General features: G+C 42.7%; 1 long non-coding RNA gene across 1 annotated transcript in view; it reads right to left on the bottom strand.

Annotated features, from left to right (window-relative positions):
• The window catches only part of LOC140907185 (uncharacterized), a 91,758-nt gene extending 72,251 nt beyond the window's left edge, over positions 1 to 19,507 (bottom strand). Inside the window, exon 1 of the long non-coding RNA XR_012157407.1 lies at positions 19,273 to 19,507. This is a non-coding gene — a long non-coding RNA (uncharacterized lncRNA). The remainder of the gene's footprint in view (positions 1 to 19,272) is intronic.
• Positions 19,508 to 21,880: the final 2,373 nt, after the last annotated feature.

Here is a 21,880-nt window from a genome sequence, read left to right as displayed (position 1 = left end):
CTCTCTCCTTACACCCAAACCAGAACTGGGCCCCCCCCCACCCCCCCAAGTGCCCACCTCAGACCCAGACCCTATACAGATGGAAGAACCCCTCTGCCTGGAACAGAGGCCCAGGTGAGAAGCCTAGTAAAAGCCTTCTTAACAGTATTTGTCTCCCAGCTGGGGCAGACTTATCTCTTGCAACACCATATCCAAATGAAACCTGGGCAACTCATCTGAGAGAATCCATGGCTACTCTCTAGAAAAATGTGGGAGGCGGAGAGGCAGGAGGTGCAGGCCATGTTGGAGCTTAGGGTTATTGAAAAATCCCATAGCAAATGGCTAAACCTGGTATATAGGCCCCAAAGCCAGACAGCACTATTCAGTTTTTGCATAGACTTCAGAAGGTTAATGCTATTTTCAGATTTGATGTCCTGAGTAGCCAAGCTATTAGACCAGCTGGGTGAGGCCCAATATATCACCATATTAGACCCACTGGCAGATCCCACTCACACCAAAACCATAGGAGAAAACTGCCTTTGCCACATAAATTTAGGACTATGTCCTTTGGCTTCTATGGTGCCCCAGCAATGTTCCAACGGCTCATGGATAAAGTTCAACTATATGGCTCGTTTGCAACAGCCTATTTAGATGATGATGTCATCTACAGCTGAGATTGGAAGGAATATCCACCACAAGTTGCCACCATACTTTGGTCCCTACAGGAGGATGGGCTAACTGCAAACCTAGCAGAGCGTATGACTGGGAAAGAAGAGACCACCTACCTGGGACATACTTTGGGGAAGGCCCAAATCGAGCTCCTCCGGAACAAAGTCCAAGCCCCCAAAGCATGCCCTCATCCAGCCATAAACAAACAAGTCTGAAGGTTTTGTGCAGTCACAAGCTACTGCCACTAATTTGTGCCAGGATTTTTGACAATAGCAGCCCCCCCTCACCAACCTAATTAAAGACAGTAGACCCAAGAACATTCACTGGTCTAAGACTTGGGAAAAGGCCTTTCAGAAGTTGAAAGACCACTTATGTAAAGAGCTTGTCCCGTTCGGTCCCAATTTCTCAATAGAGTTCATTTTGCAAACCAACATCTTAGAAATGGGACGATGTGCATATTGTCCCAGGAAACAAATGGAGGGGAACACCCTGTACTCTATTTGAGCTGCAAATTGTTCTCTTGGGAGCAGGCATACTCCATGATAGAAAAGGACAGACTCACTGTGAAGTGGGCCATGGACTTCTCTGTTATTACCTCCTGGGAAATCTGTTCAAGCTAGTCACCAATCATGTCCCCTTAAGGTGGTTAAATGCTATGAAGGACACAAACCCCCAGGCTTATGCACTGGTACCTGACCCTGCAGCCATACAACTTCCAAATTCAGCATAGAGCAGGAAAAGCTAACCAAAATGCCAAATCCACCCCCCACCCCCGGGAAAGGCATGGCACAATCAACCGGCCCCAGTTCCCCAGGTGCCATCTTGAGGGTGAAGGTGTGTGATAGGGTATACAAATCCCACTCTGGACAACAAGAGGCTAAGGAGTACTCTGGCATCAGCCAGCTGCAACCTGCCACACCTGCAAGAGATGCACAGGAGGAATTAAAAGGGAAGCAGAGCAGCTCATTGGTGGCAGACTTGAGAAGGAACAGACCTTCAATCCTCAGCTTCTGAGGAGAGGTCCAAGGGAAGGCAGGAACTCCCCTAACAACCACTGTCGAACGGTCCCTCCCTGAGGTAAGGGAGGGCTTGATCCTGATCTACCCTGAGACAGAGTTATTCCTTGCTCTCTCTTACTAACTCAGTTTATTTGTGTAAGTTCTCCTTGCTTTTTGTTTTTAAGCTATCCTGGAAGGGGAAGTCTTTGAAGCAGGGGTGAAAGTAAGCCGGTATGGGCCGCTATGGCGTACTGGTAAAAAGTGGCCACCAGTTCCGGCCTGTACTCAGCTGACATTAAATCGCTGCGGGGGGGGAGGCGCGAAAGGAGCAGCTGCCCCGGGCCAGCAATTTAAAAGTGCCCGGGGCTCTGGTGGCCGCGATAGCGGCCAGAGCCCTGGACCCTTGGGCAGCACAGGCGGGCTGGCTGGGGGATGCTGACCCCCCCCCCCGCCTGAGGCTCTGCCCCTTCCGGGTGCCAGAGCCGGCCCCGGTAAGTGTCAAGGTTCCTTCCCCACTCTGAATGCTAGGGTACAGATGTGGGGACCTGCATGAAAAACCTCCTAAGCTTCTCTTTACCAGCTTAGGTCAAAACTTCCCCAAGGTACAAGAGAGTCCACCCTTTGTCCTTGGATTGGCCGCTACCACCACCAAACAAATACTGGTTACTGAGGAAGAGCTGTTTGGACACGTCTTTCCCCCCCAAAATACTTCCCAAAACCTTGCACCCCACTTTCTGGACAAGGTTTGGTAAAAAGCCTCACCAATTTGCCTAGGTGATTACAGACCCAGACCCTTGGATCTTAAGAACAATGAACAATCCTCCCAAACACTTGCACCCCCCCTTTCCAGGGAAATGTTGGATAAAAAGCCTCACCAATTTGCATAGGGTGACCACAGACCCAAACCCTTGGATCTGAGAACAATGAAAAAGCATTCAGTTTTCTTACAAGACGACTTTTAATAGAAATAGAAGTAAATAGAAATAAAGAAATCCCCCCTGTAAAATCAGGATGGTAGATACCTTACAGGGTAATTAGATTCAAAACAGAGAACCCCTCCAGGCAAAACCTTAAGTTACAAAAAAGATAGACAAATAGTTATTCTATTCAGCACAATTCTTTTCTCAGCCATTTAAAGAAATCATAATCTCACACATACCTAGCTAGATTGCTTACTAAAAATTCTAAGACTCCATTCCTGGTCTATCCCCGGCAGAAACCAGCATATAGACAGACACACAGACCCTTTGTTTCTCTCCCTCCTCCCAGCATTTGAAAGTATCTTGTCTCCTCATTGGTCATTTTGGTCAGGTGCCAGTGAGGTTACCTTTAGCTTCTTAACCCTTTACAGGTGAGAGGATTTTTTTTCCTCTGGCCAGAAGAGATTTTAAAGGGGTTTACCCTTCCCTTTATATTTATGACAGTAAGTGTTAAATGTTACTGTCACCCCTGCTTTGAAATGACCTGGCTGGAGGAACAGAAACAGGCAGGCCACTACAGAGGCAGAGCAATCAGCAGCAGACACCAGAGGAGTCAGAGTGGCTATGCAAATCCTGGCCACAAGAAGGTGCCAGCAGTGAGCTGACCCCTTCACAACTCTAAACACATCTGTGCTCCTCTCAGATGCATCCAGTGAAGTGAGCTGTAGCTCACAAAAGCTTATGCTCAAATATATTTGTTAGTCTAAGGTGCCACAAGTACTCCTTTTCTTTTTTCAGACACGGCAGCTTGCAAAATCCAGGAAGAAGTACCTGACAGATGGAAAGACAGTGATCTCCATCCAAGGGATTGGTTTGTGGGAAAAGCTCCTAGAGAAGGTCAGCCTACTGCAGAATCTGACTGTCTTTAAGGTACACGCTTTCAGAAAGTTCTCATTATAACCTGGATGATAGGTGAATGGGGGGGTTGGTAAAAATAAAGGATCAGGGAGGAGAGAAAAGGAGAAGGATCCCTGAAGTCCACTAGAGACCTCACCATGCAGCTTGCATTTGCTTCAGAAGCATTTAGATACTATGGTCACGGGAGCTATAGAAAACAGTAAGTTACATCAATAATACCAGCAATAAACTGCACGTAACTGAATAGTGTATGGCAGAAGGGAAAAGTTTGTAACAGAATTTAGTAGAAATTATTCTGGCTTTTTATAAAACCACCCAGTGAGATTTATATTGTGTTTATTTCTAGTCAGCAGATTACTGAAAGGGCCTATCAGAAATCCAAAGTCTACCCAAATCAGCTACAATGGTTCAGGTTAGAGGTGTGAGAAACACATAAAAGTGATCCAGCTTTGATCTTGAGACTACAGGGTGCAAGGATAAGATCAGATTCTTGCCAGACCTCCCAATCTGAGAGGTTGACTTTGAAGGAAGAAGGGCAGGGGAGTTTTATTGTGTTTTGTTTTAATTCCCATATGTTTTGGAAAGCCTCCAGCTCTCTATTGAGAAGCCTACATTTGATGACAGAGGACAGGCAAATGAGCCAAGGACCCATACAAGCAGACCATATCAGAACAGATCTGCTCAACACTTAAAGGATTCTCCCACCTCAAAAAATGGATTAATGTCAATTTTTGTGACATTGATTGAAAACAAGATGTCAGATTCATTTTAAGTGGGGATTTACACCGCGGGTGGTTAACATATGGACCAAATGCCAAAGGCAACAAGAGGAGTGAGTAACAGAACTCTTTGTGAAAAGAAGTTTCATTAGACTTTGACAGAAGGTTGAACTCAAACATTTCAGCCACTCGGTAGCTTAATTTGACCCTGGAAAATTATAGATACCAAAAATAGCCAATCCTAAAGAGTCAGAGAGCTACACTTTCAAAAATAGTTTACTTATAACTAAGATAAATGTGCTCAGTTAGGATTCAGCTGAGACAGGTCAAGTGCCAATAGAGCTCTTATGTACCAGTGTTTGTACAGGCAAACCCTATATTTGCAAGTATCTTTTTGCTCATGTAAATGTCTAACTTGGTCACGAAAATGCAGATTTGGTTATACGTGGATGATATTTTTGGGGCAAAAGCCAGCTTGTCATTTTGAAACTTTGGCATAGAATCTAGCACCTAAATACCCTTTGGGCTTTTCAAAAGAATATTGGTATGCCACTTTCTTCTACGCCTGTCAAAATGTAGCAAATTGGAAATATTGGTTTGTGTGTAAGTTTGTTCAGGACTTTAGTCACTCTTGTCAAGAAAAATGAGCTGCATGTGATCTTTTCTTGAGGAGTTACTCATTTTAGAAGTATTCTATATAGAGCTGAGGGAACCTGATTTTGCAATTCAGTCACCGATTTGGGGCGGGGGGGGAGGGAAGGGAAGGGGGTAGAATCAGGAAAGAATTTCATTCAGGTCAACCCAAAATGGAAATTTCAGTTTCTTACCAAAAATTAAAAAAAAATTCAGATTGAACAAAATATTTCATTCAACCCCAAACTAATATTTTTTCTTCTTTTTCAGGTTCATTTTGCTTTTGTGGGGTTTTTTGCACTTTCTGGTTTTGAAATAAATCTAGCTAAATTTCAAAAACAAGAAAAACTTATTTTGAAATGAAGTAAAGAAGTTTTGATTTGAAAAATGTTGAAACAAAAAATTTTTGGGGGGGGGGGAGGTGGGGTTTTTCAGTCAAAACTATTTGCTGAATTCGACCCAAATTTGTGAATAGCTTTGGTCAGCCCAAAACTACATTTTTTCAATAAATAAGTTTGCCAGAAATTTTCTCCCAGCTATATTTCTATCTATACAAGTTAGCCCTGATCCTGCCTGTGCTTAATTTTAGACACTGTTAGTTGTCCTGTTGACTCAGGGCTTTACACAGGAACATAGAAATTGACACAAAAGATCAGACTAGTGGAGTATCCCGTCTCTAGTAGTAGCCAATGCCAGTTATCTCAAAGAAAGGTGAAAGAATAATCTGCCCATCAGAGAAGTTTCTTCCTAACCCCATTAGTTACTGGCTGTTTATAATGGGTTTATAGCCCTAATTTATTTTATATATTCAGAAAAACACTGCATTGGAGGTCAGTTAAGGTTGCTCTATTCATAACATTCCAACCATAAATGAAAAGTTAAGGCTATTAATTGTACACAGCCTCTGCTCCCCGACCCAAAGCCACACTATGTACTACAGAGAATCCACCATACCTTTAACTGTGCCCCAGTAAGGAGGCAAGCATTGCAGCACCTGTTTGGCTCTAACGAACTCTTCAACCTTCCCAGTTACTCATGCTGTTCTTTTCCTGGCCTTCCTGCTTCCCTTTGCTTTCTCAGTCATTGTTAAATATGTTTAATGAGTTGAGGATCTATCTCCTCAGCTGTGGCCAGTCCATGGTCAGCATATCTTAGTAATGGTGTGCAAAGGAACACCTTACAACCACCACCACCCCTGGTGCTCTTTGGCTACTGGCTGAGTCCCTGGTGTAAAATGTTATGGTGGCCACCCATCGCTTCAAGGAGCTAGTCTAAAAGTCAGGAGTCAATGGGGTTCTCAGCCTTTTCCCCAGCCATGCCCTCGCTGAGCCCCCCCCCCCCCCCGAGAGGGGTGCCACAGGGTGGCTGCCTGCCATCCAGGGGTTCTCCTAAATGGAGGAAATTCTCAAGTGGCTAAAGGGCTGCTTTATGTCAGTGGATCTAGCCCTATGGATTTTTAGCACCTTCACTTTTGCCACTAGGACCTTTTTGACTAGTTTACTCACTTTCTTCAAATCCTCTTTTCTAACATTTAGTGTCACGAGGCTATCTTTTGGTACAACCCATCCCCCAAGGATGGGGAACTTAATTATATTAAGGTCACTATTACTGTTCTGTGCTCTAATCAAGTCATCCCAAGAAGCAATCTTTTAAGGTGCTGAGAAACTGCTTCTCTAAACCTTATCCAAAAGCTTTTTGACCACTTTTATATGCGAGAAACTGAAATTATCCTTTTTTTCTATTGTACAATGTCACTTGCTCTCCATGACATCATAACAGTTTTGTCCTTTGATGAGCAGAGTGGACTGGTGATGTCAAATACAGCTTGATGTAACATCAGTTGGAAACTCAATGGTAAAAAAAAAAAATAAAAGCATGTTTGAGTAAGAAATCTTTCCAACATACAACAGACCAAGAATTATATTAATGGAGACATTATCAATGCAATTGCCTTTTCTAGATTTTTTTAGTAGGCCTGTGCGCTCCTACTTTTGACCCTAAGTAGGAAGTGAACTTCACAATAAACATTAAATATTATGCTATGTAGCCGGCGATAGTATTCATATCATGGATATCACTGTGGTACCTTAGGGCCTAGCTTCTACTGCATTAAGGCCCTGATCTCGTACCACTAACTTCAGTGGAAGCTTTGCCACACTTCAATGAACATTGGATGAAGCCCAAATTTATCGTTTTACTGCTTCAGGAATGTAAAAAATCCACTGAAGCTGCGCCTTCATTTGCACAGATTGAGCAAACACACCTTTCTAATAAAAATGTGCAATGCAACAGTACATATATACAGCTAAAGTCTGTCCTCAAAGCAACTGAGATTAGCGCTGATTGCAGTGGGAGACCTACAGGCATGTTCCAGGGAACAATTTAGGATACATCTTTAATTAAAGTGTAGCCAATCAGGAACAAGCTCCCAGGGAAAGGAGTAAAAGCTTATAGTTCTCATTTCCAAAAACATATTAACATTTAAAAGTAAGAGCAAAATTAACCAAGCTAGCTACTGCATCTTTAAAACCCTGAGAAGTAATAAAGGAAAAACTTCAGTATTGTGTATATATTTGGAAGGAAATTTCAAGTATTTAGAATATTTAGTTAGTATTGTTTGATTACTTTACAAAAACAAACTGTCTAATTATGCTAGCTATGAACGTCATAACAATTAGGCTACATTCACTGTTCTTGCTATTACTGTTCTAAGTTAGAAGAAAGTTATTTGCACTGACCTATGTGAATCTGTGGAAGATTCTGTTTTGTAGAACTATTTAAGACAGATACTTTTCTCTTTTGCAGAGATTTGCATATGAAACCAGAAACCTCAGTGAGTGCCTTTTCATATGATGGGGAATAAAAGTTGTGCCATTTGGGGGAAAGAAAACAGCATTCCATTACAAACAGCCTTCTACTCTAAATGTGCAATGTTATGCTATAGATAAAATGGTAAGTTTTCCTGAATTTATATTAGAGCAAAATTTCAATAAACTTATTTTTCATAATAAAATAGCACATTGTTCAACTGTAGAAAATATTTTTCTTTGAAAACAGTTTAAAATAAAGGCAAGCCCGCAACATGTTTAGCAGAGTTTCAGTTTCATGAAAATGCAACTCAGATCATCACTTCTGGGACAGAGATTGCTTGGGTTTTGCCATTGACATGGATAAAGATTTATCACCTACTGTAGTCTACAAAAGCTCAAGAGACTTGCTTGAAGGGTATAATCCTGGCCCCAATGAAGTCAGTTGGAGTTTTGCCATTGATTTCAGTGCGGCCAGCATTTCACCGTCAGCATAAATGACCTGCCCTGAGCCAAAAATTAGGTTTGAACTCAAGGTCTATGAGCATGAGCCACTATCATTTGAGCTAGAGGACTAAGTCCCCTAACACACACCTCTAGAAAGCTCATTAGTCTCACATGGATCAGCCACAGAAAGGGATTAAAGACCACACGCTCCTAGCGTGGGTTATACCAGCAGAAACCAAAAGTAGCGGTAATAGCAGAACTCATGCCCCCTGATATCGGATAAGCATTGTTCTCTAGTCTCAAGAATGAAATACGCTGAAGCACCTTTTCTATTAGAAGAATCTTCCCTCTATGAGCTGCACCAAAATAGTCAGTGCTGAAAACTCGTTAAATTATCTTATTTATCCCCTGTAACCTCTCATAGGGATGTTATAAATAAGACAGTAATAAATAATCCAGTAGTGACCAGAGATTTCAATAAGTATTGAGGCCCATTGTCTAGGCAGCCACCAGACATATGGAGTACCTGAAGTACATAGTATCTGCTCCAAGGAGTAAGCAATCCACTATTTGTTTATAAGCACCAACAGCATTTCTTTGCAGAGTCCAAGAATTCACAAAAATACAACCGCACCTGCAGCAGCATCTCCAGCACAAAAATCTTCCCCCAAAGCCTTCTGGTTGGAGCACTGTTTTTTGGTTCCAGTTGCCAGAGCAACAAGAGCCCACTTCTTCAGAAAGTAACCAAAGGAAAGGTCACCAGGGAACTTTTGAATAAATTAACAGCCAAAGAAATTTTCTCAAGCAGAAGGGAAGTAAAAGGCTGAGGAGAAGCAGCTCTTACTGAGGTCTGCAACAGTTGGATTAGCAACTCAGAGCAGAGGGCTGAGCCAGAGCTCTCCTCTTATCCACTGCAAGCTCCCGTCTCTGCTGCTGACACAAGGAACATAAGAAACTGTAATACTGCCTGTGAGGACTTTAGCGATTACATCAGGCCAGAGACTAAGCAACGGGTATCATGACAGCCATGGTAGTCATTATCTCAGAAATGCCTGGATCCCGGCTTCCACTAGCAGGATCTTGGTAATTTCCTGGCACAGATTAGAATAGGTTCCACAAACAATGTGGTTCCTGACTTGTTTGGAGGGATTTTGCATTATTAGCCTATTTGCAATAGAGCTTTTTACAGTTTTAACCCTTGTTATAGCTATTTACAGTGGACTACCACTTCCTCCTGCTCCAGGCCAAGACCCGGAATTCCCCCCATGCCTTGGTGACAGCAGGTTGCTATGCTGGTTTTACAGCACCCAAGCATTCCTCCTACATTGGGGGGGGGGACCCTAACTGCCCTCTTAAGGGCTGCTCCCTACCCCTTTGTGCTGCCAGGGCAGTACAGAGGGACAGAGCCAGGAGGTCAGATTCTGATCTCAGTTCTTTGATGTAATTTCATTAAATTATATGTCCTATTTTTGCCAGTGAGAAGAAGTTCCCCCAGACTTTATAAATACAGTTTTTTGACTCCCTGTAACAGGGTGGCACCCACCTCTCGTGAGCACCCCTGGCAGGTGCACCTCTCTGTCTGTGGTGACCCCAGATGGTGGCTTGTCAGCCCTCCAGCCAAGTCACACACATTCTGCATGCATGAAACAAAACAGACCCTTCTGGGATATACAGTCCAACAGCGGCCTATCCCAATACCCCTCCATTGACATCTCCTCCACAGGCTCAGTCTTTAAACAGTCCTGGCCCTAGTATCAAGCTGTACCCCCAGGGCTTCCTCCCTAGAGGCAATGGTTTCACCCTCACTGGGTCCTTCTGGCACCAGCTCTCCAGCTGGGCCACTCAGCAGTTCAGTTCCCCTTCCAAGGGTATATCAAAGTCCAATACAGTCCAATCCCTGACCTCCTTCAGGGTCTTCAATCTCTTCTCAGAGAGGAGTTCAGCTCCCCTCTCGGGGATTAAGGCCGCGCCATCTGTGGCAGATGGGAGGGACCCAGTCCCACCCACTACTCTAGGTCCCAGCCCAGGGACCCTATGAATAGCAGCCACGACACTGCATTCCTTTTAGCTCCTCACTAAACGGATACAATTCCTTGAGCCACTACCCCACAGCCTCAGCATTTTTGTCAATGACGCACCCTCACCTCAGGGCATACAGCAACCAAGTCCCAGCAGCCAGCCAGGAGCCCTAAATCTTGCTCTCCCAGTCCCCGCCAGCAACTGGCCTGTCTGTGTTACTCCAGCTCCCTTGGGCCAGCCAGAAGCATTATCTATGCTCCTCTGGCTCCATCAAGGAATTGACTGACACCGGCTCTGCAGCTTCTTTTATGTGAGCCTGCTGGGCCCTGATTGGCTGCTCCTTGTAGCCTCTCTCAAATTTACTGTTTCCTGCACAGCCTCTCTAGGCCCTTTGGAGGCCTCAACGCCTCTGCACCTTTCTGGGATGGGGTGTGGTAGGACTCTAAGGCCTCCAGCTGGGGATCTCTGGGCCTGGTCCAGGTCCACTCTATCACACTCCCCCACCCCATGTATCTAATGGATGGTTTTATGGGAGCTCAAATACCCTGGTGATGGGTAGGCTATAAAAACTGGGACAGAATGGAATAGGATTTTTTTACTCATGTTTTTGAGCTGAGCATTAAGGAAACACTTGACCTAACTCTAGTCAGCAGTGTTCACGTATTTAGTTGAATTCAACTTGAGCAGTTACCAGACATCTTTTCTGGCTTATTTGAGCCACAAGGAGGGGTTAAACACAGCGAGTAGTTATTTTAAATGTAGGCTTAAGAAAATCCTCACACCAATGTAATCATAAAATATATATAAAATACATGCATGAGGAAAATATAAAAAAATAACCATTTAAATGTGCTTTAAGAACTTTGCTATATATTTATATGCTAATAAGTGGGGGGGAAGAATAAATTGGTACAGTTATTCCCGATAATAAATCTAAGCAAGGAAATTATGTATTTGCACCTTCAGACTGTTTTCAAAGTAGCTTTCCTTTTTCAAAAAAAGTGACAAATCTGTGCTTTTATCAAGCCATGAAAATAAGTCTTTGAGCTAATTATTGTTTTGTGCTCAACTGCTGCAGGGGAGAGGATTAAAACAGACATTTTTTGCTCACTATTCAGGAATGGGTAAAAATCTCTAGTCTTTTAGATGGGCTGAAGTTGGCCCTGAAAAATCCTGCGACTTCAGCTACTTTCACTGAGTATCATTCAAGACAGACTTTTATTCATTAACTTTCCACTGCAGCCCTCTCCTTAGATGAATGGCCTATACCTGGAGTGCTTTACTACTTTTAGTCTATTATACAACTTCCAAACCACCTGTTTTTTCCTCAACTCCATATCACAGAATCCTCTGTGCTTGTATCACAAAATACTCTGCATTGCTTCAGCTAACCATCCACAATTCTGTAATACAGAATAACTTGAGAGTTCATTTAACCTTCGCATATCACATATGGCAAATGTAGGCACTGGCAATCAGTACAAATAAATTGCATAATTTCACATCTTTAGAAAAAGATCAAAGACATAAATAAATGATTCTTAGTGAAAATGTGATTATCCGAACATTAGTTGTTGCTATATATTCAATAAGCTACAGCTACTTACAGTCAAAATTGTGCTAATTAACGGTTTAAAGAAGATTCTGTCTATCACATCCTCAGAACCTAATTTTGTAATTCTCTATGAGGTTCTAACCTCAAAAGTTGAGTAGCAGAGGCCTAAACTAATGTGAGGGCATGGGAGAAGTCACAATGAAAAGCTGAAAAAGATGCAGAGGGGGAAGTAACATATAATTAATGCAGGGCAAATACTGCCCAAAATACTGTAAATCTTCAGAAAAAATAAAAAGTATGAATTCACTTTGCGTTATGGGTTGAACCACCCTCCTGTGGTGTCACCTGATATGCTGGAGTCCCACTGAGCCTGCCCTTTCCACTGCCCTGGGTTCTCTCACCTGGTTCTTGCTGTGCTAGGATCTCAAGCTTTCTCCAGCGCGCACAGACACACAGGTAAAGCCACACCCAGCTGCAGACACAGACTGAAATCGGCTCTGTGCGGGAGGACTTGGGGCATGGCCAGCACTCATGTGTGCACCTCCTTTGGGGTATAAATCCAAAATAATATTACCTTGCACTGTATAGAAAGATCTGCAGAGTGCAAGCTCAAAAATTTGCCCTCTCCCTCAATGTGGAGAGAGAAATGCACAGCTTTTTGCCCCCTCCCCCATGAATTGCACAAGCTGGCTTTTTAATAAAACTTGTTTATTTAACTACAAAAAGGTAAATTAAGTGATAAGGGCTAGCAAACAGAGCACACAAACTAAGTTTATTACACTCAAACAGGTTACAAAATGTTATTTCTCACCCCAAATGTTGTTTGTGGCAGGTTGCAGAGATTCTGTAGCTTAGAGTTCTACTTATTTCTCTTTGCAGACAAGACCCCTGTCTCAGCCTGAACTCAGCCCTTGCCTTTCCCTCAGCTTAGTTCCTTTTGCTAAAGGCATCTGAAGGAATCTTCTTTCTTGGACAGGGAAGCAATAGAGAAGAGTCCTGATTGACTTACCCCCCCCCCCCAAGCCTTAAATAGAATTTACATAAGGCGGGAATCTTTTTTCCATTAAGAGGGGTTGTGGGGTCAGACTGAGGGGGAAAAAAAAAAAAAGACTAAAAGCCCAAGATGAGGGTCTACTGCCAGGTGACACAATCACCTGACCCTGTAGTGTTAAAACTGCAACACTGAGAGCTTCCCAGGAAGACAGGAAATTAGTATTTCCGAGTCTTATTGTTCTTCTTAATGGCCCAGGAGGCTGACTGGGGGAACACCCACGAGACAGTAGGCAAACACACACACAGTTGTAATTGTTAATATCAATATTCCTAACTTCAGATACAGAAATGATACATATACCTCTACCCAGATATAACGTGGTCCTTGGGAGCCAAAAAAAATATCTTACCGTGTGTCAAATATAAAGGGAAGGTTAACCACCTTTGAATCCCTCCTGGCCAGAGGAAAAAACCCTTTCACCTGTAAAGGGTTAAGAAGCTAAAGATAAGCTCACTGGCACCTGACCAAAATGACCAATGAGGAGACAAGATACTTTCAAAGCTAGAAGGGAAGGGGAGAAAACAAAGGGTTCTCTCTGTGTGTTTTTGCCTTTGCCGGGACCAGAGCAGGAATGCAGGTCAGAACTCCTGTAAAGGGCTAATAGGCAATCTAGTTAGATATGCATTAGATTCTGATTTGTTTAAAATGGCTGATAAAATAGGTTGTGCTGAATGGAATGTATATTCCTGTTTGTGTCTTTTTGTAACTTAAGGTTTTGCCTAGAGGGATTCTCTGTTTTGAATTGGATTACCCTGTAAGGTATTTACCATCCTGATTTTACAGAGGTGATTCTTTTACTTTTTCTTCAATTAAAATTCTTCTAAGAACTGGATTGCTTTTTCCTTGTTCTTAAGATCCAAGAGTTTGGGTCTGTGTTCACCTATGCAAACTGGTGAGGATTTTTATCAAGCCTTCCCCAGGAAAGGAGCTGTAGGGCTTGGGGAGAAAAGATGTTTCTAAGTGGGCTCTTTCCTGGTTATATTTTGTTAGACACTTGGTGGTGGCAGCAATGAAGTCCAGGGAGAAAAGGTAAAATAGTTTGTACCTTGGGGAAGTTTTAACCTAAGCTGGTAAAAAAAAAAAAGCTTAGGGGGTTTTTCATGCAGGTCCCCACATCTGTGCCAGAGAGTTCAGAGTGGGGAGGGAACCTTGACACCGTGTTATAGGTGAAACGGCATTATATCGAATTTGCTTTGGCCTCGAGCATTTCTGTTAATAGTCACTTCCTGCCTCCTGACTGACCCCTCAGAGCCCCCGACCCATCCAACACCCCATCCCTAATCACCCCCAGTACTCCACTCCCTATCCACACCCCCGCGCTCTGACAGACCCCCTGGGACTCTCACACTCTATCCAATGCCCCCGTTCCCTGACTGTCCCACCCCCAGAACCTCCGAACCATCCAAGTCCCCTGCTCCCTGTCCCCTGACTGCCCCCCCCCCGACCCTCTGCCCCTTATTCAACCCCTCAGCCCTGGCCCGGCACCTTAACACGCTGCTCAGAGCAGCATGTCAGAGCCAGACACGCTGACGCACTGATCTGCCGGAGTGTGCAGCCCAGCCCCCCCAGAGCACTGCTTTACCGCATTATAATCGGGGTAGAGGTGTATGTACAAGTTGGATAAACACATTCAATAGATCATAACCTTTTCAATGATACCACACATGACCCATCTTGCATAAAACATCTAGTTATACCATATTCCCATCATAAAAATATTTCTATGAAGAATATGGGGTGTAACGTCACACTTTGCTTTCCTGATAGTTTGAGTCTGCCTTTCACATCTCTTCTAGCCAATGAATTTGCTGGCATAATGGCTCCCAGATACAGCAAATTTTAAGTGAAAACTGGAGAATATTTTAGTCAGAAGATTTTGAGTTCATAAATACATGTTCATAGCAGAAGCCTGATTTTAAGATTTTTCACTCATCTAGGGTCATAAAAGCTCATTGGCTTCAATGAATTTAGGATCAGTGCCCTAGTCAGGGAACAGAAGCAGTACCATGTGACCTGTATGTCCAATCAAACTAAACATAGCTTGAATTTTGGATATCAAATAACCACATTTAATTGGTTAGAAACAATCTAAGTGCCCAAAAATTAGTTGTAGGGAATATTTGGAGAATAGTTTACAATTAAAATGAATTGAAGAAAAATCACAGACCACTTGCAGACAGATGTGAAGGTTAAATTTAATCAAAGTATTCTCTATTAGTTGTTTACTCAGCTTTAAAACCTAAGTTTATGAAAAATTTTAGATGCCTATGCAGTGACCATCTCAGAATATATTTTCATGACTGTGTCATGTAGCAATCTACCATCTGCCCACAAAGAAAGCATTTAAAAAAAAAAGTAAGTCACAGCTGAAATATTTTGGTCATCTAAAAAGAGAATGCAGTGAAAGATCTCTCCTCCTAAAAAATCTGAAAGAAACAAGTGTTACTAAATGGATTTTTCTGCTGAGTCATAGTATACATAAAACCATGTTTTTCTTATTGTAGCTTTTTTATCTTTAGATATTTGGGAGAGCTTCAAAAACAGAGTTAGATATCCATGAAGCATTACTTCCTGAAACTGAAATTTCAGATGTTCAGCAGGTTATTTATAGAACTTTACATGTTTTTTAAAAGCTTTAAATGCTTGAATAGTGTATTCTGATCTGATAGGTTTTGTAATTATCATTTGACTGGTCTTAAAACAAGGTGTAATACTGAGGCCACAAAACTTCACAGATCAAAAAAAGCTTTATGTAAAATCAGATGTTCATGGGCATTACTCAGACCACAGAGGCCTGTCAGATGCCTCTGAGAAACTGAAGACACTGATTGGCTGAAATCAGGTTAAAGTTTTAAGCAGCCAATAAAGAATGACAAATAATGGATGAGTGGTGTTCCACTTCATCTCCATTGGTTATATAATAACTACACTGAATGACTTCTAAACTTACAACAATGGAGTTGTAAATGGAATGGTAGCGTATTGTATCCATAATCAGAGCCCTAATTTTAGACATTCCTGTGGTAAGACGATTGACATTTGATACACCAATGACAGTTTGTCACATTTTGTTTTACAGTACCAACTCTGGGCCAGAACCTTATATGATGCATGTCGGCATAATTCTATTGACTTCAACAGTGCTACACCAATGTATCTAATAGGAGGCTCTGGCCTAGTATTTTCTGTCTACTACAATACACATGCTGCCAAATTCAAAATATTATGCAAACCAAATGAATTACACAGTATTTTCCAGGCTGAATTTTAACAACTTTTTCATGTTTTATCATTAAAGTGCTGAGGCCCCTACAGTGCCTACTGAATTTAGTGGGAGACAGGGGTGCTCAACACCTCTGAAAGTCAGGTTTCAATATACTGTCTGAATACAGTCGTTTTTACAAAGATCAACATTACTTACTTTAGTTCTGTCACTGGTGTATATTTTAATGTATATGTTTACGTAGTTTTATTCTGCTCTCAGAGTTCAGCTCCTATTTAGGAACCTGAGAAAAATAGGAGCTGCTGGCTCCTGAGCACTTTTGAAAAATGTGGCCCCAATTGTGGGTGCAGAGCAACTGTAAAAATCTGGCCCAAAGAGGAGCCAGTATTTGGATGACAATGGACAACCTCTTCCCGTCCATGGATGAATGGCAAACTTCCCTGCTGAATTGTATAAGGTCAATCACGTGATACTACTGTCCCAGCTGAAACAGATGGCCGGGGTCCAGGGAAACACTTTGAAATTATTTGAATCCTTTCTGAAGGCGTGACCCAGGGAGTCCCTCAATGCCTGCCAGCAGAAGGTACACCATAAAACTCACAGCAAGCCTGACACTCAATTTTCCCAACACACTGTTGTCATAATGTGTATCTAGAAGGGGGGATATAATTTGCAAACTGGTAACATGCTGGTCATTAATATTACTGGGTGGTATATGTATATGTGGTGTATAAGGAATTATAGCTCTGTGATAGAAATATTAAATGGTGTTGTGCGGGAAGTGCATAAACCCAACCTGATTTCTTGCGTCTTCAATGTAAATTGAGCCTCAGAGGACAATGAAAAGTACATCTACATAGAAGGTAAATAAAGCCATCAAGCCTAAGGAGCTTAATAACCACAATGAGGGATGGAGCCTAGACCCCCAAGGAAGTCTTCCTGGGTCTTGAAACAGAAACAATAGAATTTTGGAACATCTAAGCCAGTGGTGGGCAACCTGCAGCCCAAAGGCTGCATGCGACCCATCAGGGTAATCTGGTTGCGGGCCACAAGACATTTTGCCTACATTGACAGCTCACAGGCACAGCGCCCCGCAGCCCCCAGTGGCTGCGGTTTGCCATTCCTGGCCAATGGGAGCTGTGGGAAGGGTCATACCCAGAGACTTATGGAAGACTAAACATCTGTCATCAGGCTCCTTCCTGTGGGGAACCACAAGGCTGAGTTTCCTCCCAGATCCTATTCAATACCTACATGCATCCAATAGGTGACATGGTGAGACAACTTCATTTCATATATCAACAATACGCAGATGAGACAGAATTCTGCAGGTCAATCAGAATATACAGATAACACCACTGTCAAAGCAGTTATCACATTATCTGGCTGAGCTCCACATATAAATGAGGAAGACCTACCTTAATGTCTTCAGCAGTTGGGGATGCATGTCTGCAAATCTTTGAAACATTCTGCAGTCTAGATTCATCAGTGATTACATCACAGATCTCTCGGAGCAGTATTTTGTGAGAAACAGACATTTGCCTTCCACTATCTAGTAGACTGTATCCCAGCTTTGCTTTTGATGACCTGGCTTTGATAATACATTCATTTGTCACTTCCTGATTGGACTGAATCAATGCTATTTATTTGGGCTTGAAAGATCAGCCCTGAAAAAACTGCAGCTGGTGCAGAACTCTGCAGGACTCCTCCTCAGCAACATGAGTCAGTGGGAGATCATCATCATCCCTGAACTACCTTCATGCTCATCCTGGCTCACTGTGGGAGACCACCACAATTTTAAAGTCTCTGGTCAAAAGAGACTTGTGATTCTGGATCACTCCATTTTTGACTTAAGACACCTTAAAAATGCTCAATTTTTCGAGGTTGGGTGTCCATCACTTTCTGGAAAAAAGACCCCTTTAAGGAAGTTGGACACCCATAAATGGAGGCACCCAAAGTCACTAGTCACTTCTGAAAAAAAAGTTGCCTCTGTGTTTATCTTCAAGGTGCTAAATGTTCTGGCATACCTAAAATACTGCCTTTCCCTCCATGACTGACTGCTCTATTGCCCAGGAGGAATGGAACTAACCATTTCTTGCAGGGGCGGGTCCAAGATTGTGGAATTTACTCTTAACTAAGAAAAAACAGAAATCTTACTACTTCCAGTTCAAGTCCAAAGCACATTTCTTAGACCTGGTGCTTTCCCACAAAACATATTAGTTTAATAATATTACATTGAAAATAACACACACACACACACACACCCCATTTCCCTTGGGAAGAAGGAAGAAAACCCTGCTTGACAGACGTTAATCTTCTTGTCTAGAAGGTATGTGCGCGTGCCACAGTAATGGGTGTGGAGTAAGATCCTAAGCAGAACAGATAATAGAATTGAAGTTAATAGCAATAATTCAATGGTCTTCAACAGGAGCAAAATAGGCCCAAAACATTTCTCCAATTACATGATGACCTTTACATTTATTTTCTATACACTTCTAATTACAAGATTATTAATGTGAGGAAGAGGAGCTCTGCGTAGCTTGAAAGCTTGTCTTTCACCAACAGAAGTTTGTCAAATAGAAGATATGACCTCACCCATCTTATCTCTAATATCCCAGAACAAACATGGCTATAACAGCACTGCATAGAACATTACCACAATTTAATTCTTGAGTTCTTCTACAGCTGCCTCTGATATCTGTTTGTTAATAACGTACATGACTGAAAGGTAGCAATTTGATATCAAAATTCAGAAGGCATTAATTAATAAAGTAGCAATAGCTATGCTATCCTTAAAAACAGCTACTACACTGGAACACAGGAGGGTAGTCAATAGCATACACATCTTTAGCTTCTGAAAAATATATTAGCCAGGAGCCTGTGAATTATATACTGAGGTGTGACACTCTGAGAAAGAGTAGAGAATATTATTAATGCTGAAGCCCCTAAATGAATACAAGGACATATCAGTGTTGCATTTATTAAGGTAAATTCTGCCTTTCTACATTCTTAGATTTTGTTGAAAGAAAAATTTTTCTATACAAATGCACTCAAAGGAATAGCAATGTTAGGTGGTGATATTTGGTGTGGATTCTTTTTACCCATGCACACTACATGCAACACTGATCTCCCCCCAACCCCACCCACCCCCAGTAACTTAAGGAAAATATTGGCTAATGGGGACTATGTGGGTACAATTATTTACACTTTGAATAGGTTTGCAATATATTCACTCATAGGGTCATAACTTCAGGATAAGAAATAAAAATCAGAATACTGTAGGGGTAAACGTGGAAAAAGATTGAGAGGTTCCTGAGGGATCAGTGCTACATACCTGACACCAATCACAATTTTGGCAGGATAGCTGTGAATTCTTGTTTCTTCTGTGACAGTGGAATGGTCCTGGGCTTCTGGGAGCTGCTCTGGCTTCTCTGTTGGCAGCAGTTACCTACCCTGTCCTCTTCCTAATTCTCCCTGTTAGACTTTTAGGTTCCCACTCTATGCAGCAGAGTAGGGCAGGCCGGCAGCACAGATAGAAGGCAGAAGGGTGGGGACAGAAGGAGATGAGGTAGCAGGGTGTACCAGTGACCTCATCCACCTACTCTCTCAATAGCTGCAGCAGCAACAAGTGGCGGGGGGGACGGGACACTATGATGAAGGGCAATGTCTCAGGAGAAGAGCATGGGGAAGTTGAGGGAGGAGGAGAAGGGTCCTAAAAAGGAAGGAAAAGAAGGGATGGTGCGGGGGAAGGAAAGGGGAGTACCGCAGGAAGTAAAGGTAGAAATATTACATAAAGATGCTGACAAATACTTTATACGTCTTTGTAAAACACAAACACCAGTGTTTCACAAACAGGAGATTACATACACCACATATGCAGTTACATGGACAAATTTTGTAACTGACTGAAGAAGCCCCTATCTATGTGCTGCTGCATATTCTGCATGCAGTTACCTGTCGGCTTGCACTCATGCCTACTGTGCACAGGAAACCTATGTACAACAGCAAGGCTGAGGATAAAATTGAAGAACCCCCCCCCCAAAAAAAACATTAAGAAAACTAACAGTAAAAGGCTGATAGAAAAAAAAAGACGGTATGACAGCAATTTCAAACAGAACTTAAGAACAGGTTTCAGGTGCTACTTAGATCGACCACAAAAAGTCAACATTGAAACATTTGACGGTCTTTTCTGCCTGACAATACGACAGAAACCGCCACAACTGAAGCTGGTTTCCAGACAAAGAAACCTAAAAAGTCTGGATAAATGAGTGTGTACATGGAACTGCATGAAAGACAGGAAACAAGCCAAAACAAATGTTAACTCTTCAAAAACACCAAGAAAAAAAAAAGCAGTAAAAATTCTGTATAAAACAAATGGCAGAGCATTAAAAAGAAGCATGAGAAGAGACAAGAGGAAGTACACACAACATTGCCAAAGAAGCTGAAGTGGCTGCTAATAGAGCGGGCAGTAAAACATTATATCAGGTTAACAAGGTCCTCCTAACTAGCAAGTTTATACATGATTGAAAATGTGCATTACAGAGATCCATTGTGATATGCCTGGTTTAAGAACCTAGAGAGAGGGGGGGATCCTACAGCATACCTGTATGCCATCTTACATATATACCTCCACTCTGGAGAGCTGGTCAATAGCAGCTGAATTGGTTGATCTGGAGAATGGGGTACTATATGTGATGCTGTATGAGAATTTCCATTTTGTAATATATTAGAATACACACAAAACACACTACATTAATAAGACATTCCAGGTGCAAAATCAGAAGGTAGGAAATGCCAAATTAAGGCTGCGTGTGCAACCTTCATTCACTACCCTTGCACACGTGTGTTATGCTACAGTCTTTAGCTACGTCGTCACATCCTATTTTGTCCACAAAACCCATTCAGTACACAGGATGGATGTGGTGCTCAATTGATGAGCAGCGATACAACATTTTGTTGTATCCTCATTGTTCAGTGTGTCGCCACAGGCCTTATTTACTGCACACTATTCAAGCCCTGCTGTGAAGATGGAATTATTAATTTATTTCCTTGTGGACTTTTTTATGGTGCCTATCAACGTGCTCTCTGAGTGCTTCAAAAACAATTTTCACAACATTCTGTGAAGTGAGGAGGTGGTATTATCCCCATGTTACAGATGGGGAGCAGAGGCACAGAGAGATGAAGGTCAAAAGCATCCCCTACTTTTGGATGCCCAATTTGAGACATCTAGGATCAGATCTCTCAAAGTACTCAGCATCACATTGCACTGTGTGATGGGGTGTTCACCCCACACAAGGCCTGAACAGGTAAAATAGGCCTATTAACCTCATAGGCTGCACCTGGAGGAAAGGAAAGGTCAAATGATGCCTAATGGCTGGTGAAGCCCAGCAAGGGGAGGAGTTGGGACAGGCTTATAAAGTGAGCAAAATGGTGGTAAGAGAGGGCTCTAGGAGGAGCTCTGCAGTGACTCCTTAGGGAGGAGGGGAGCTGGAAGGAGCAAACCCAAGAAGTAGCATAAGCATTGGGATCCAAGTCCTGAAAGGAAGGTCAACCCAGAGGGTTTGGGGTGAGAAAGGCCTGAACAAGGCTCGGTAGGCAAGAGCCCAGGGAAACAGCAGTTGAGTCAGAGCTTGAGCAGACCATGATTGCTGGGCATAGGGTCTCTGGGCTGGATTCTGGACTTGTGGGGCAGGCCTGGGTTCCCCTGCTGGCCACTGGAAGAGTGGCATGGACTGGGAAGTGGATAGGAAGACTGGAGATAGAGTATTTGCTACCCCAAAAGGGGAGAACTATAGCAACCTGGTCAGGGGGCCAAGTCACAGAGAGGGAATAACCTGAGTTCAGATAGAGGGAGATCATGGGGCAAGCAACCAAGAGTCAGACAGGTCAAGAGCTAATCCCCAGATGAGCCACAAGGAGGTACCCCAGTGGGGAGTAGCAAA

This window comes from Lepidochelys kempii, chromosome 2 (assembly GCF_965140265.1).
Source record: "Lepidochelys kempii isolate rLepKem1 chromosome 2, rLepKem1.hap2, whole genome shotgun sequence".
Taxonomy (NCBI): domain Eukaryota; kingdom Metazoa; phylum Chordata; order Testudines; family Cheloniidae; genus Lepidochelys; species Lepidochelys kempii.
Note: the sequence above shows the minus strand (reverse complement) of the source record. Positions and strands in the feature narration are given on the sequence as shown.